The sequence below is a fragment of the Cetorhinus maximus genome, chromosome 12, assembly GCF_964194155.1.
Source record: "Cetorhinus maximus chromosome 12, sCetMax3.hap1.1, whole genome shotgun sequence".
Classification (NCBI taxonomy): Eukaryota; Metazoa; Chordata; class Chondrichthyes; order Lamniformes; family Cetorhinidae; genus Cetorhinus; species Cetorhinus maximus.
The window spans coordinates 11,514,411-11,528,422 of NC_135890.1; the positions used below are offsets into that span (position 1 = coordinate 11,514,411).

Genomic DNA, 14,012 nt, shown 5'->3' on the forward strand with positions numbered 1-14,012 from the left:
AGGCAAATGTAGCAGGAAATTTGCACACAGCAAGATCCCACAAACACCAATAAGATAAATGACCAGATCATCAGATTTGATGTTTCCTTTCTTTGAAGGGTGTCTGGGTACTTTTGCACCTCCTCAGCAAGCAGATGGGATCTCGGTTTAGTGTACCTCTGAAAGACAGGGCACTTGAAATCCTCGCAATTGAATAGCCCATCAAAACGTGACCGTGTGGGCTCACACGCAATCAATGCCCAGGGGGAGAGTGAGCACCTGAGGAGAAAACTGGAGTTTAGTCATCAAAACAATTGTCAAGTGGTGCGTTCAACTGGTCCAGGTTTCTGGCTCCCCCTGGTTTAAGCCAGGAGCAAAGGAGCTACTGCAATGCCATCCCAAAATTCTCTGCTCTTCAGAGAATACTTAGAGGTGAGGGAAGTCTAGAGTTTATAGAATGTAAAAGTTCAATTTTCTTGGAACAAATGAGATATGAAGACTTCCTACTGGAACTCATTGATGAAGCTTCTCCTGCTTTTGATGCAATTGCTGCTTCAAATTTCATCCTTTGCATTCAAAATTCAGAGTGTCTGTTGACACCTGTGTTAGCAGATGAGCTGGAGGTGGGGCAAGATTTACTGCAGAGATTGGAGAAAGCAGTGCATTTCAGAGCAAATAAAGTATATTTCCAGAGTCCCTTTAAAAAGAGTCCGCAGTGAATTGAACTCATGAGCGAAACTTATAACCTCCCCTGATAAAAGCAGGGTGGTGTTCCAGCAAAATGCAGTAAACGGAGGATAGTTTACATAATACATATTGACTATTTCTCCAGAGCAATGTCCTGAATTTAGGATAGTTACACGGTACAAATGATGTGCATAAAATCAATCCCAGTCACTTATAGCAGCGTGGCCTCCCCAGGAATGACTGATGGGCAAATTACCCAATCACCTCCGTCCTGGCCCCGGGAATAACTGCGTCACTTATGCAGCCTGTGAAAGGTGACTCTTGCATCTTGGACTCGTTATTACAGCACGTCTTAGGTGATGGTAAAACAGTGTGTCTGCCTGTCCCGAGTACAAATTCTGCCAGTCCTTTTGCTCCCTGGAACTGCCAAAGCCATGAATAATGAGCATACCTCACGGTTATGGTCCCCCAGTCTGAATTTTACAACAGCTCCATTGGAACCAAAAGCAGTAAAAAGATTGAACACTTTGCCCACCGTTGCATATACTGTTAGGTAGCTTTGCAGGAAAAAAATATAAAAGCACCCAAAAAATGATGAATTCAACTGGCCAACATTTTCTCTCCGATGCATGTGAAACATGCAAGAAATAACTCCAAACGCTACACACACACACATAACTAACACATCACCTAACTAGCATTGCAGTATTGTCACTAATATGCTCGGGCTCAGTGAACTAATGATATAAAGTACAGGTGCTGAAAGGCAGATTAACTCATGCAATATTAAATAAGCATCTATTGCCGAGATGATAGATGGTATGAAATATTGAAAAGTAAATGGTCAAACAAAGTGCACTCTAATTTAATTGTTAATCCAATAATTACTGTTTATTTGTTACATACTATATCCCTGTGTTATTTTAGTTCAATGACAGCATTGAAGATTGGTCGAAGGGAGCATGTCGATCATTTCATGACCTTGATGGTTGCTAGGAGCACAGAGACTCTGAGCTTCCCACTTGGAGTACCAGCTTCACACTGTTTCCCACCAGATGGCAGGATAGATATGGATGGAAGAAGCAATTCAGTCAATCTGATCTCATCCATCCAGAAAGAACGTGCAGTGGCCCCATCGCAGTGTCCAGCTGTTCCTTCTCCTGCCTGTGGAGCTTTCTTCCAGACGCTAGTGCTGCCTGGAACACTGCCCTTCATACAGAGGAGTTGTCAGTGATTATTCTTGAGTTTCTTTGATTCTAAGTGCTTTCCTGGACTAATAGCACATCTGACTTGTATTACACACAGTACAATTGTCCATTCCAGACCGAGCCTCAGAAAGATGCACACAGCATAGACTGAAGATTGAGCAACGAGTTACTAGCTCTGGCGTCAATAACACATAGAGGGTAAGTGCGTTTATAATGGGCAAGGAGCGGATGGGGGATGGTGAGGAGGGGCTATTCCTTTTTCCCTGTAGTACAATGCCTCGCATGCTCTGCCTAGTGGCCAGGTCAGGCATTGCAGAAATCTGCTCCAGTGGTTTTGGACATCATTTGAAGGAAGTTATGGCTTGAATATATGAGGTCTGCAACCAGGGTTGTACTGAGAATCCATTAGGCTGCTGATCTAATTGAGTATAACAATTTTGTTATTCTTTTCGTCGTCTTTATTCAGCTACCTTTAATTATATCATAGTCTTGGAGAGGCTGCAGAGGGGCTTTATTAGATGGGATGAGAGTATGTGGAGAAGCTGGGACTGTTCTCATTCAAGCAGGAAAGGTTAAGGGGAGATTTAATAGAGCTGTTTAAAATTCTTAGGATTTGATAGAGAAGAAGAACCAGAGACACGGTTTTAAGATGGTTGGCTGAAGAACCGGGGAGAGATAAGAATTTTTTTGCTCTACTAGTTCTTATGATCTGGAATGTCTTGCGCAAAAGGATACAGGAAGCATTTATAACAGTAACTTTGCAAAATGAATTGGAAATACATCTTTTTTTTAAAAAAAAAGTGTATGGAGAAAGAGCAGGGAGGGGATTGGGGCTCATTGGATAGCTCTCAATGAGCCAGTGCAGGCATAATGGGCTGAGTGTCCTCTTTCTGTTGTGTCATATTCTATGGACGGAATCTTTTGCCCTTTCTAGGGCCTGGAGGCTGGAGGGGGGCATTTAATTAGGTAGTAGGGTGCCAGATGAGCGCCCTCCACCTCCTTCCTGTCTCCACACCGACTCAGTCCTTGGCGGGAAGGCCCATGGTCAGACTTCCAACCGAGGCCCATAAGTGGACAATTAACGATCGCTTGAGGGCCTCATCATGCCGCCACTGGTATTAACTCAGATGTGGGTAGCCTTGTCACTAACCAGGGTACACGGGAAGTGGTGGTGTTAGGGTTGGGGGGGGCTTCTTCAAAGGCATTCACTGCCTGACTGAGGGACCCGGCATGGGGAAGGGCCCCCGAGATCCAGCTCTCCCTGCCTTAGCTGTTGACCTCCCTACACAACCCTTCCCGCAACCCCCCCCCCCAAACGAAATTCCTCCAGCCATTACTTGCCTCTGGCTTGGGTCGCTTGGCAATTCTCGGCCTTCGTTGCATGTCTCTCCAGCAGCAGCCCCTGCCTCCCCACTGATGCTGCTGGCCTCTGATTGACCGACGGCTCTTGGCTGGTGGGGCTTCCATCCCTGCCTGATTGGCACGCGATTTGGCAGGCCTTCTCCAAAGGAGGCGACGGCTCTCCCACCGCCTCTCCAGCCAGCAGGCAAGACCCCTGTTGCCTCTGCAAGATTCTGCCCTATGATTCAATCCGATCTAAAATTACAGTCGTGCACTGGTGTCTGGTTAGATTTGTAGTTTTGGTCATTGCCTCAGATCCACTGACACTAGCAATTTCTCATTTTCTTTTTATAAAGCAGACAAAGCATCTAACAGCTGTTTTCAAGCAAGACAGGGGCCAAAAGATTCCATGGTTTTTCTCTCAAAGATAGTTCCCCTCTTGAGCATGCAGGAGTGTATCACTTCTTCACCGAACCGCTCTACAATTTCAAATTGATCTTGCACCCTGATCTCTTAAATCTTGGGGCGATTGAAAAGTCAGATAGCCAGGAAAAAAATGAATTGCCTATTTTCACGAGAGTTGATCCTCACAGGATGGATAAGGCAACCGAGTGTTCAGCGACTGATTCCACAGTGATCCAGTCTGAAAAGGTTTTGGGCACGGATTTCTCGTTTCCCCTTGCCCCCATCCCCTCCCAGTGGCGCTGATGCATTTTGCTGGGCCGACGCGACACAAAGTAGATTGTGTGTTTGTGTAGTTAACAAAATAAAAGTCACATTTTCCACGGGCCCGCCCATGCAAGGCAATCTGAGCCAGAGCACAAACCGAGCGTGTGCAATCGCAACACCTGTCACTGCACAGTTTACACAAGGGGATGATTGAATACAGGGTTCACGCTTCAGGCAACAAAAACCCAGTGCTCTCAAAAGTTTTTTTTTCTCACTCTGTCTTACCAATGGCTCCTTTTCATTCTTTGGATGTTGCAAACCTTCCCTGACCCTGTCACAGTAGGAGAGATGGTGCAGCTGTATTTGGCAATCCCACTAGTGTGTCAAAAGAGAAATTGAGGCCCTCCGAGCCTATAATGGTTGTGTACGGTCAGGGTTTAGTGCACTTATTATACAGACCGTACAGAAACACATTCTTTGCATTAACTTAGATCCCAAGTTTTCCTCTAGTTTTTACTTAATCTTCCCGTGAAGGCTCTTATTGGAGTAAAGGTTATTGAGCGCTGGTTAACACACCAGTACCTCGATTAAGATGCTGCTCTTCTGACTGGTTCAATATGTCCCTCCCTCCACTCTAGAGGCAGAGGCTTCAGCCATGTTGATCCGAGGCTCTGAAATTTTCCTCCCAAAAGGGCTTCAGTTTAATATCGTAACCTTCAAACGCCGTCTTAAATCTAAACCACAGTTCACCCCTGCGGGGCATTCAGCTTTCTTAAAAGATGCTATTTTGACATTATTATAAGAGCCTGGTCATTGAACTGTTGATGGAGGAGAACAAAACTGAGCCAGATCCTGCACATGACTAACACCTAAAAATACATGTTTGGCGATGGGGTTCACTTGAAGGAGACGAGAAGCAGAATCAGCAGCCGATTTTGTTCTGCTCTCGAGCACATGAAGTCACTTCACTCCCCTTCGCTCCCCCCCACCCCACCCCCGACAACTGCGACCATCTAACCAACAGACATCTGAGACCCTCTCGTACTTTGAAACCTGGCATAATCCCCGTCTGTAAGACTTGATCCCACCCACCCCCCCCTCGCAGGTGGTACATTTATTCACTATGATTTTAATGGAGCACAATCTCAATTTTTTAGCTGCTGCTGCTTGTAGCTACTCTTACCAGGAGATCTGCTGTCATGGTATGTCACACTCGTCTGTCTTGCATCGTCCTCACATTCACTGTAGCTTGTCTGCAACTGCTCTGTGACGTCCATCATCCAACTATACCTAGGTCTTTCTGCATTCCACCACCTTTCCCTCTCGAAGAGATCTCTGTAACTTTTCAGCTCTGATCAGATAGGCATAATGCTGACTTTTTCTTTTATGGATGTCACTCTTTAGAGTTCTTTTTGTCCCTGCCGTTTCAAGCACCTCTTCATTGCTCTTATCGTCTGTATATGGAATTTTTAGCTTACATCGTAGCATCCACATTTCAAAGGCCTCAATTTTCTTCCTTTGATCTTTATTTATTGTCCAGGTTTTTGAGGCACACGGGAAAGTGGATCGAATGCAGCATCCTATGGAGTTTTTTTCCTGGCTGCGAGATTTTTCTTCTTGTTGTTAACACCTCCTTCGGGCGGGATTTTCCAGCCCTGCCCTCCAATGGGATCGTTCAGTCCCGCTGAAGGTCAGTGGACTTTTGGCTGGGCGGCCGAATCTCCCACGGCGACCCCCCCGCCACAATGGGGCTGGAAAATCCCAGCTATCTTCTAATTCTTCTTCTAATTTTGGCATTACAGCTATCATCTTCTGTTATTGTTTGTCATATATAAACAAACTCATCCACTTGTTCCAGTATGACACCATCCACTTCAGACTTCACTCCAGTTTCTTCTAATGTATTCCTTCTAACGACCATTGGTTTTGTCTTTTTGGTATTCATGCTCAATCCATATTCTAAACTCATAGATTTTACTTGATCTATGATATTTTGTACGGCCTTCTCAGTATTGTAGATATTTTTAGAAACTCGGGCATTCCTTCTCTCAGTGAGCCCTGGACATCTCTTTGTCATTTCCAGTTATCTGACACTAAAGTGTAATAGTTTAGTGGCACAACTGGCTCCAAACTACTAAAATATTTTAGCTGGAGTTTCAGGTCTAGGATCCTTGTAGCCTCTTTGATCCGAAGCATCACCTGATTGACTCCTGTTTCTTCCCAGGCATTGCCCAACCTGCTGAGTATTTCCCGTTATTTTCCAAACCTCAAGAATGCCATGTGTAGGGCACCATTGCTTCCCTATCACTACTTGGGCTTGTACCCTACTGGGTTATCAGGTTTTGTCGGGCCTAACAACTACCATTTATGGAATGCTTTTGGAATCAAGAAACACCCTAAGGTATTTCACAAAAAAGGTGTAAGGAAAACTGATGCTGGGCCTGAGCGGCGGACATTAGGCAAGGTGACCAAAAGCCAGATGGAGAGGTCGGGAAGGTTTTTGTAAAGTGAAGACAGCTGGAGAAGTTCAGGGAGGGAATTCCAGATGATAGGGCCAAGGCGGATAATGGAATATTAAGAGTAGGATCATAACTTGAGTTTGCCTTGTTGCTGATCAATTGAAACCTGCAACATCATCTATGGATGCCTCCATATCATAAATAAATTGAAAAAAAGTTCGGTTCTATAAACCAGAAGTTTCATTTTGGTTTACATTTTAGACTTTTCTGGACAGTCTACCCCTGAAACTAACTGCCCAGTCTGAAATCCAGCCTCGGAGTTACTCACACATCTTCAAACGGCACTTCTAATAGTCCACTCTTAACATCGCTTTAAATTGTAGGTCAACCATCACACCCAGAACTATTCATATTTTATTTTATTGAACAATAAACCTTTTGCATTGTCTCTGATTTTAGCATCGATATCTGTTACGTTCCATTGTTCGGTGTTCAGTATAAGGCCAAGTGATGCACAAGCTTTCTGAATCTTCGTAGCAGATAAAGTCAGACATACTTGCATTTCTGTTGGGCCTTTCATTACTTCAGCACACTCCCAAGCTCTCTACAGCCAATCAGTACTTTCTGAAGTGTAGTTACTATTGCAATGTAGAAAAAAAGGGAAAAAGAGCAGCAGCCAAACGCTGCACAGCAAGCACCCACAAACAGCAATGAGATAATGACCATGATGCAGTCCACATCTTCTCTGCATCTGAAAATTAAGCCAAAACAAAGTTCCCAAGTCCTTGAGGTGAGCAACAGTTGCAGTGGCATCACATGACAAGAGGAGGTGGTTTCACAAGGGTATGATGCTGCAACAAGGTTGCAATTCTATTAGGGAGACTGGGTGAAGAAGCCATGAATAAAATATAATGCAGATCAAAACCAATTTTCTTGCCTTCTCTCCAAGGGATGTTGATTTCTTGAGGGTGGAATATTCTGCTCTGGAAGAGCCTCACCAACATTGACAAGATGAAGTTTCCATCCCACCACACAGTAACCCACTCCAAGATGCCAACCAATTCCTCAACTCCATTCCTGGGGCTCAGCCTAACATTAACAATTGATTCAACCCCTGGCACAATTCCCATTTGCAGGGAAGGTGGGGAATCCCAGTGGCATATCTTCTGTGGCAGCAGCTTGTTCTGTTGGGTGGCATCATATCCTCGACCATCCTCACTTGGCAACCAGCAAGGGTCCCAATCAGGAACAAAAACCCAAGCTGCTTTCTGCACTTGCTCCTGTTGATGCTCTGGACTGAGATTGAATAACTCGGCACGAACCAGGATCCATCCCCGCACTTTCGTGTTCTGTATGGCTCACTATATTGATTGGATGAACATACTAAGTCATTCAGGGAACTGTTTTGCTGTTCTATAAACTCACATATCTTTGTAAGATCCAGGCTCCCCCACCAAAGCTCATTTGGTACAGCAGTAACCAGTGTAGCAGCGAACTACACCGACAGAAAAGGCCTCAAGTTGGATCAATAGTCTCTCCTATGTTATCCGCAGTGTTGTTGGCTTGAGTTAAGGGGGAGGTGGGGTGAACATGATTGAACACTAAACTCTTCCTCTTGACTGTTACTCATTGATCCCAACTGTGTAGCATATCCATGTGGCCTCTGATTGAAGACAAGACTGAGTTTGGCTGTGATGCTCTCCTTGGCCAAATAGCATGCTGACACATGACAAATGTCCACTTGAGTAAGTTACCATCCCCGATTCTAATCCCTCCACCACTGGCAACCGTGCCTTCAGCTGCCAAAGCCCTCAGTTCTAGAATTCCCTCCCTAAACCTCTCTGTCTCTTGACCTCTCTCTCCTTCTTTAAGATGCTCATTAAAACCTACATTTTTTGATCAAGCTTTCAATCACCTGTCCTAATATTTCCTTGCGTGTCTTAGTGTCAAATTTTGTTTGATAAAACTCCTGCGAAGTGGCTTGGGAAGTTTTACTACATTAATGACGCTATACAAATGCAAACCGATGTTTTTGATTGGTTGGTTTTTGAAGTGCCAGCGCTCAGGGAGAGGCATCCCAGCTGGGAATCAAGGCCTTCTAAAGAGGGGGAGAGAAAGACGCAATGTCTTGTTAGCAAAGAGCATCACTTCAAACAGTGCTGTGTTAATCTGACACAGCAGTCACTTAACAATGACCAGTGAGTGCACCCTAGTGCAATGCTTTAAGCGTCACCATGGCAATAACTGGAGAGCTGACATTCCCTTTCTGTGTGCACCCATTGGTCCCCGACCTTTTCCTATGTTAAAGACAATCGAGGCTGGATTGAGTGTTTTAGGAGTGAGCCAATCAATCCAAGCTATTTCATTAAGCAGGAGAAACGTGATAATTGCAAACTTGCTGTGTGTTTTGGAAAGGTCAGCTGGTCCAGGGTTGTGTTTTGAAGTGTTCGGTGTAATGGTGAGATGCTCGAACCTGTACTTCAGGAACACAGATTTGAAGAGTTGTCGCTTTGTCTTTCACAAACTACCGCTTCAGATTGTGTATTGAACAAAAATAAAGGGGCCAGAAAGGGTTGACTGCTTTTATCTAACTACCTTTTCTACCATTCTAATTGCTGTTTTATCAGTCTCTTTTTCTTTGTTTCTTCGCTTTCGCTTGTCTTTCTCCATTTTCTCTCTTCTGTTCACCCCCCCCACCCCCCCCAACAATCCAAGCACCCCTGCCCCGCCCCGCCCCGGCCGCCTTTCTGCTCCCAGTTTTGTAGGGACCGCCACACTTTTGTTTGACCATCTCTACAAATTTCACAAACGCTGCTTCTTGGCAACGGGTTTGTAGGTTAGGAAGCGACCTTCCCCCATCACGTCCCAATCTGCTGCAGCAGCTCCTCCCAATGATGAAAGCAGCAGTTTTTGTTTAAGCGACTACATTTCCTTCTCAGTCCCAACATTGCGACACAATTAGGCAGTAAAAGCGCTATCAGGACTTGATGGGTAAAAACAGTGACCCTTAAAAGCTACCTCTTTGACCAAGCATTTGATCGCCTGTCCCAGTATCTCCTTATGTGGCTCGGTGTCTGTTGTGTTTGCTACCACTCCGGTGAAATGCCTCAGGACGTTTTACCACTTTAAAGGCACTATGTAAGTAGTTGTTGTTGACAGGACCCAAGTTTACACAGCGTGGACTTCAGTATAGTTCAGGATGAGGCTCGACTGAGGTGACCTCCACCCGCCATCAAACAACTTGTGGATAATTGCTGTCCGGATTTGCAGCAGAAGAACAGTCCGTGCGAATGAAGTGCCAGCGATCTGCTGGTGCGCATGGAATTGTTATTCCCCTCCATCCCAATGTGGCTTGAGGAGATGGGGGGGCAAGGGGGTAGAATGTTGTCTGGTCAGGAAAAAAGAGCAAGACGAAAGCACTTGAAGGGAGCTGCAAAGCCATAATTCCGTGTAACTGCTTGACATTAAAAGTGGATTGTGAGGTGGGGGTGGGGGGAAGACCTCCCATTTTCACCCAGCCCTCTTGAAATTAACATTACAACGGAAATCAATAAGGCATAATGTTCTGTATTTAAGAAGCGTCACCTTGTTCTAACCCAGGCGTTCTGAAGTAAGTCGGTCTATTATTTAAATACTTCATGTAGATAAAAATTATGCAAAAAATGAGTAAGGGGGTCACTGAGGTCCCATTAACTTGATAACATCACATAAACTAATCTCTAATCGTCAAGAGTACTTTATTGTGTAACCATGGCAACCGCTCTTGCTTTCATTATTATGCCTCTTGCTTTATTTTTAGATGGGGAGCACTTCTCTTTCCTCCTATTGCTTTGATTGGACATGTTCGTTCTGAATGATAAATATTTCAAAGAAATTATTTTATAAACCCCATCACCTTCTGTGATTCAGGTCTTTTTTTTAAAAACGATATTAACTTTACAGAAAAATAAGAGGTTAAACGAATTTGGATGCGATGCCATCTCTATGACCTGTAATTATGGAATAACGCTGGGTGTAAACTTTAGGATGTACCATAAAGTGAGGCTATTCTTTGGACTAGTTGTTTTTTTCTCCTTTGTTTTTTTTCCCTGAAAGCCACTGGCTCATGCTGAAGTGTGTTTCTGTGAGCATCAGGAGCTCTGACCCAAGTGGCAAATTTTCATGTACGGCTCTAACCAAGTGTACGTCATTACACTGTTCTATCATGGAGCATATCACAGCTGAGCCTGTCTTCATGTTCCCAATGCCCACCACCAATTGGAGCACATAATCCAGGCTGATGCTTCATTGCAGTACTGAGGGAGGGGCTGCACTGTTGGAGGTGTTGTCTTTTCGATGAGACATTAAGTCAAGGCCCTGACTGCTCTCTCATTTGGGCGTAAGATAGCATGGCGCTATGGCGAAGGAGAGTCTGAAAGTTATCCCTCCTGTCTTCCGGATAATATTTGCCCAGGAGAACATTGGGATGGTCGAGCCTAGAAGTAACAAAGACATGGCTAAGACCTTCAGCTCAAGGTGAGGGGAGACAGAGAAATGGTCCTCCTGGTGCTTTGTCTCAAGATACAGAAAGGTCACAGGGTGCAGCCCTTATCATCTGCACTCACTTTATTTTAGACTCAAAGAATTGATTTTTTTTTTACTCTCCCCACCCCACTCTTTAACATTAATCACCAACAATTATAAGTTTTTTCCCAGTTTTCTCTCTGTTTCCCCAAGGTGCATCACAGCCTGACTCCAAGGTTTGGACGGGGTAATGTCATGAGAAAAGAGAGAGGCTTCCATTTCCATAGCGCTCTTCACAACCTCAGGACGTTCCAACTGGCTTTACAGCCAATGAAGTGTTTGAAGTGTAGTGACGTACATCTGTGGTGATGTAGAAAACGCAGCAGCCAAATTTGTACACAGCAAGCTCCCACAAATAGCAATATAATAACCAGATGGTCTCTCTTTGATTGAGGGATAGTTTTGGTCAGGGCAATGAGGAAGAACTCCCCGCTCCTCTTGAACTTTGAGACCTGAGACAGCAGACAGGACCCTCTATTTAATGTTTCATCGAAAGGCAACATCTCCAACAATGCGGCACTCCCTCAGTACTGTGCTGTACAGAAGTGTTATCCTAGATTTTTGTGCTGAACTCTCTGAGGTGAGATTTGAACCTACAAACTTCTAATTCATAGGCAACAGAGCTACCAACTGAGCCACAGCTGGCATATGAATACAAGAATACAAGATGAATACAATACTCCCTTGAGTATGGGAGTTTGAGGGATGTTCTGATCGAGTGGTTAAAAATGTGAAGAGGATTTGGTGGGGTAAATATGTGAGAAGCTTTTTCCACAGTTGGGGAAATAAAGGGAATACGAATAAATCTTAAAATTAGAGACGGGTCATTCAAGACTGAAACGTGGAAGGTTTTTTTTTGCATAAAGGGTGTAGAAATTTGGAGCTCTCCCCCTGCCAAAACTGTGGATGCTGGGGGACAATTGGAGCATTCAAGACTGAGATAGATGGATCTATCGAGAGGAATGGAGCAAAGGCGACAACATGGAGTTGAGCTATGATCTAATTGAATGGCAGAACAGGCTCAAGGGGCAAAATGGCTGTCTCCTGTTCCTTCTGTTTCTATGCTCACTCATGCTGAGTTACATTCCACTGATTCTTCTGCTAAGACAGTGTTCTGTCTAGAGTGACATGTCTCTTCAGGACCACAAAGTAAAATTGGTGTAAGCCAGCACAACCCGAGGTCGAACATAGGCTAATTGCCTATTGGACTCATCTTGAAGTCAGTCAGCCACAAAGTCCTGTTTGTTTATCCTGAGGTGAATTAGAGACTAATTGCTGTTTGCTACATTCAGAAGTCGATTAGCGATGACAAATGGTGGATCTGAGGTTAAATAATTATTTTCTTGTTTAAAAGTGTTTTTTAAATAGTGTGACAGAAATTTGGCAGATGGAGTATAATGTGCAAAACTGTGAACTTGTCCACTTTGACAGAAAGAATAGAAAAGCAGTATATTATTTAAATGGAGAGAGAGAGTGCAGAAGAATGTGATGCAGAGGGATCTGGGTGTCCTGGTACATGAATCACAAAAAGTTAGTATGCAGGTACAGCGAGTGATTAGAAAGGCAAGCGGAATGTTGGCGTTGATTGCTTGGGTAATAGAATATAAAACTGGGAAGTTTTAGTTTTTTATTCTTTCACAGGGTGTGGCATCGCTGGCTAGGCCAGCATTTATTGCCTATCTATACCTATCCTTGAGAAGGCGGTGTTGAGCTGCATTCTTGAACCACTACAGTCTGTGTGGTATAAGTACACCCACAGTGGTGTTAGGGAGTGAGTTCCGTGACTTTGACCCAGCAATAGTGAAGGAATGGTGATATAGTTCCAAGTCAGGATGGTGTGTGGCTTGGAGGGGAACTTGCAGGTGGTGGTGTTCCCATGCATCTGCTGCCCTTGCTCTTCGAGGTGGTAGAGTTCGCGGGTTTGGAAGGTGCTTTCAAGGAGCCTAGGTAAGTTGCTGCAGTCCATCTTGTAGATGGTACACACTGCTGCCACTGTGTGTCAGTGGTGAAACAAGTGAATGTTGAAGGTGGAGGAGGTGCAGATCACGTGGGCTGTTTTGTCCTGGATGGTGTCAGACCTTTTGAATGTTGTTGGAGCTGCACTCGCCAGGCAAATGGAGAGTATTCCATCACACTCCTGACTTGTGCCTTTGTAGATGGTGGGCAGGCTTTGGAAAGTCAGGAGGTGAGTTACTCACTACTGGATTCCTAGCCTTTCACCTGCTAGCCTGCTATTTATATGGCTAGTCCAGTTCAGTCTCTGGTCAATGGTAAACCCCAGGATGTTAATAGTGGGGGATTCAGCAATGGTAATGCCAGTCAATGTCAAGGGGAGATGATTAGACTCTCTCTTGTTTGGGATGGTATTGCCTGGCACTTGTGTGGCATGAATGTTACTTGCCGCTTTTCAGCCCAAGCCTGGATATTGTCCAGGCCTTGCTGTATTTGGATATGAACTGCTTCCGTATCTGAGGAGTCGCGAATGATGCTAAACATGGTGCAATCATCAGTGAACATCTGCACTTCTCACCTTATGGTGGAGGTAAGGTCATTGATGAGGCAGCTGAAGATGTTTGGGCCTAGGACATGATCCTGAAGAGCTCCTGCAGTGACATCTTGGGACTGAAATAATTGACCTCCAACAGCTACAACCATCTTCTTTGTGCTCAGTATGACTCCATCCAGTGGAAATTTTTTTTCAATTCCCGCAATTCCCATTGACTCTAGTTTTGCTCGGACTCCTTGATGCCACACTCAGTCAAATGCTGCCTTGATGTCAAAGGCAGTCACTCTCTCACCTCACCTATTGAGTTCAACATTTTTGCCCATGATTGGACCAAGGCTGTAATGAGGTCAGGAGCTGAAAGGTCCTGGTGGAATCCAAACTGTACATCAGTGAGCAGGTTATTACTGAGTAAGTGTCACTTGATAGCACTGTCAGCGACCCCTTCCATTACATAGCTGATTGAGAGTAGATTGGTGGGGCGGTAATTGGCCAGGTTGGATTTGTCCTGCTTTTTGGGGACAAGACATACCTGAGCAATTTTCCACATTACCAGGTAGATGTCTGTGCTGTAGCTGTACTGGAAAAGCTTGGCTAGGGACA

At 44.7% G+C, this 14,012-nt stretch overlaps 1 protein-coding gene across 8 annotated transcripts in view; it reads left to right on the forward strand.

Annotated features, from left to right (window-relative positions):
* Window positions 1-14,012, forward strand: part of celf2 (cugbp, Elav-like family member 2) — a 726,013-nt gene that overhangs the window by 379,802 nt on the left and 332,199 nt on the right. The window lies entirely within an intron of this gene.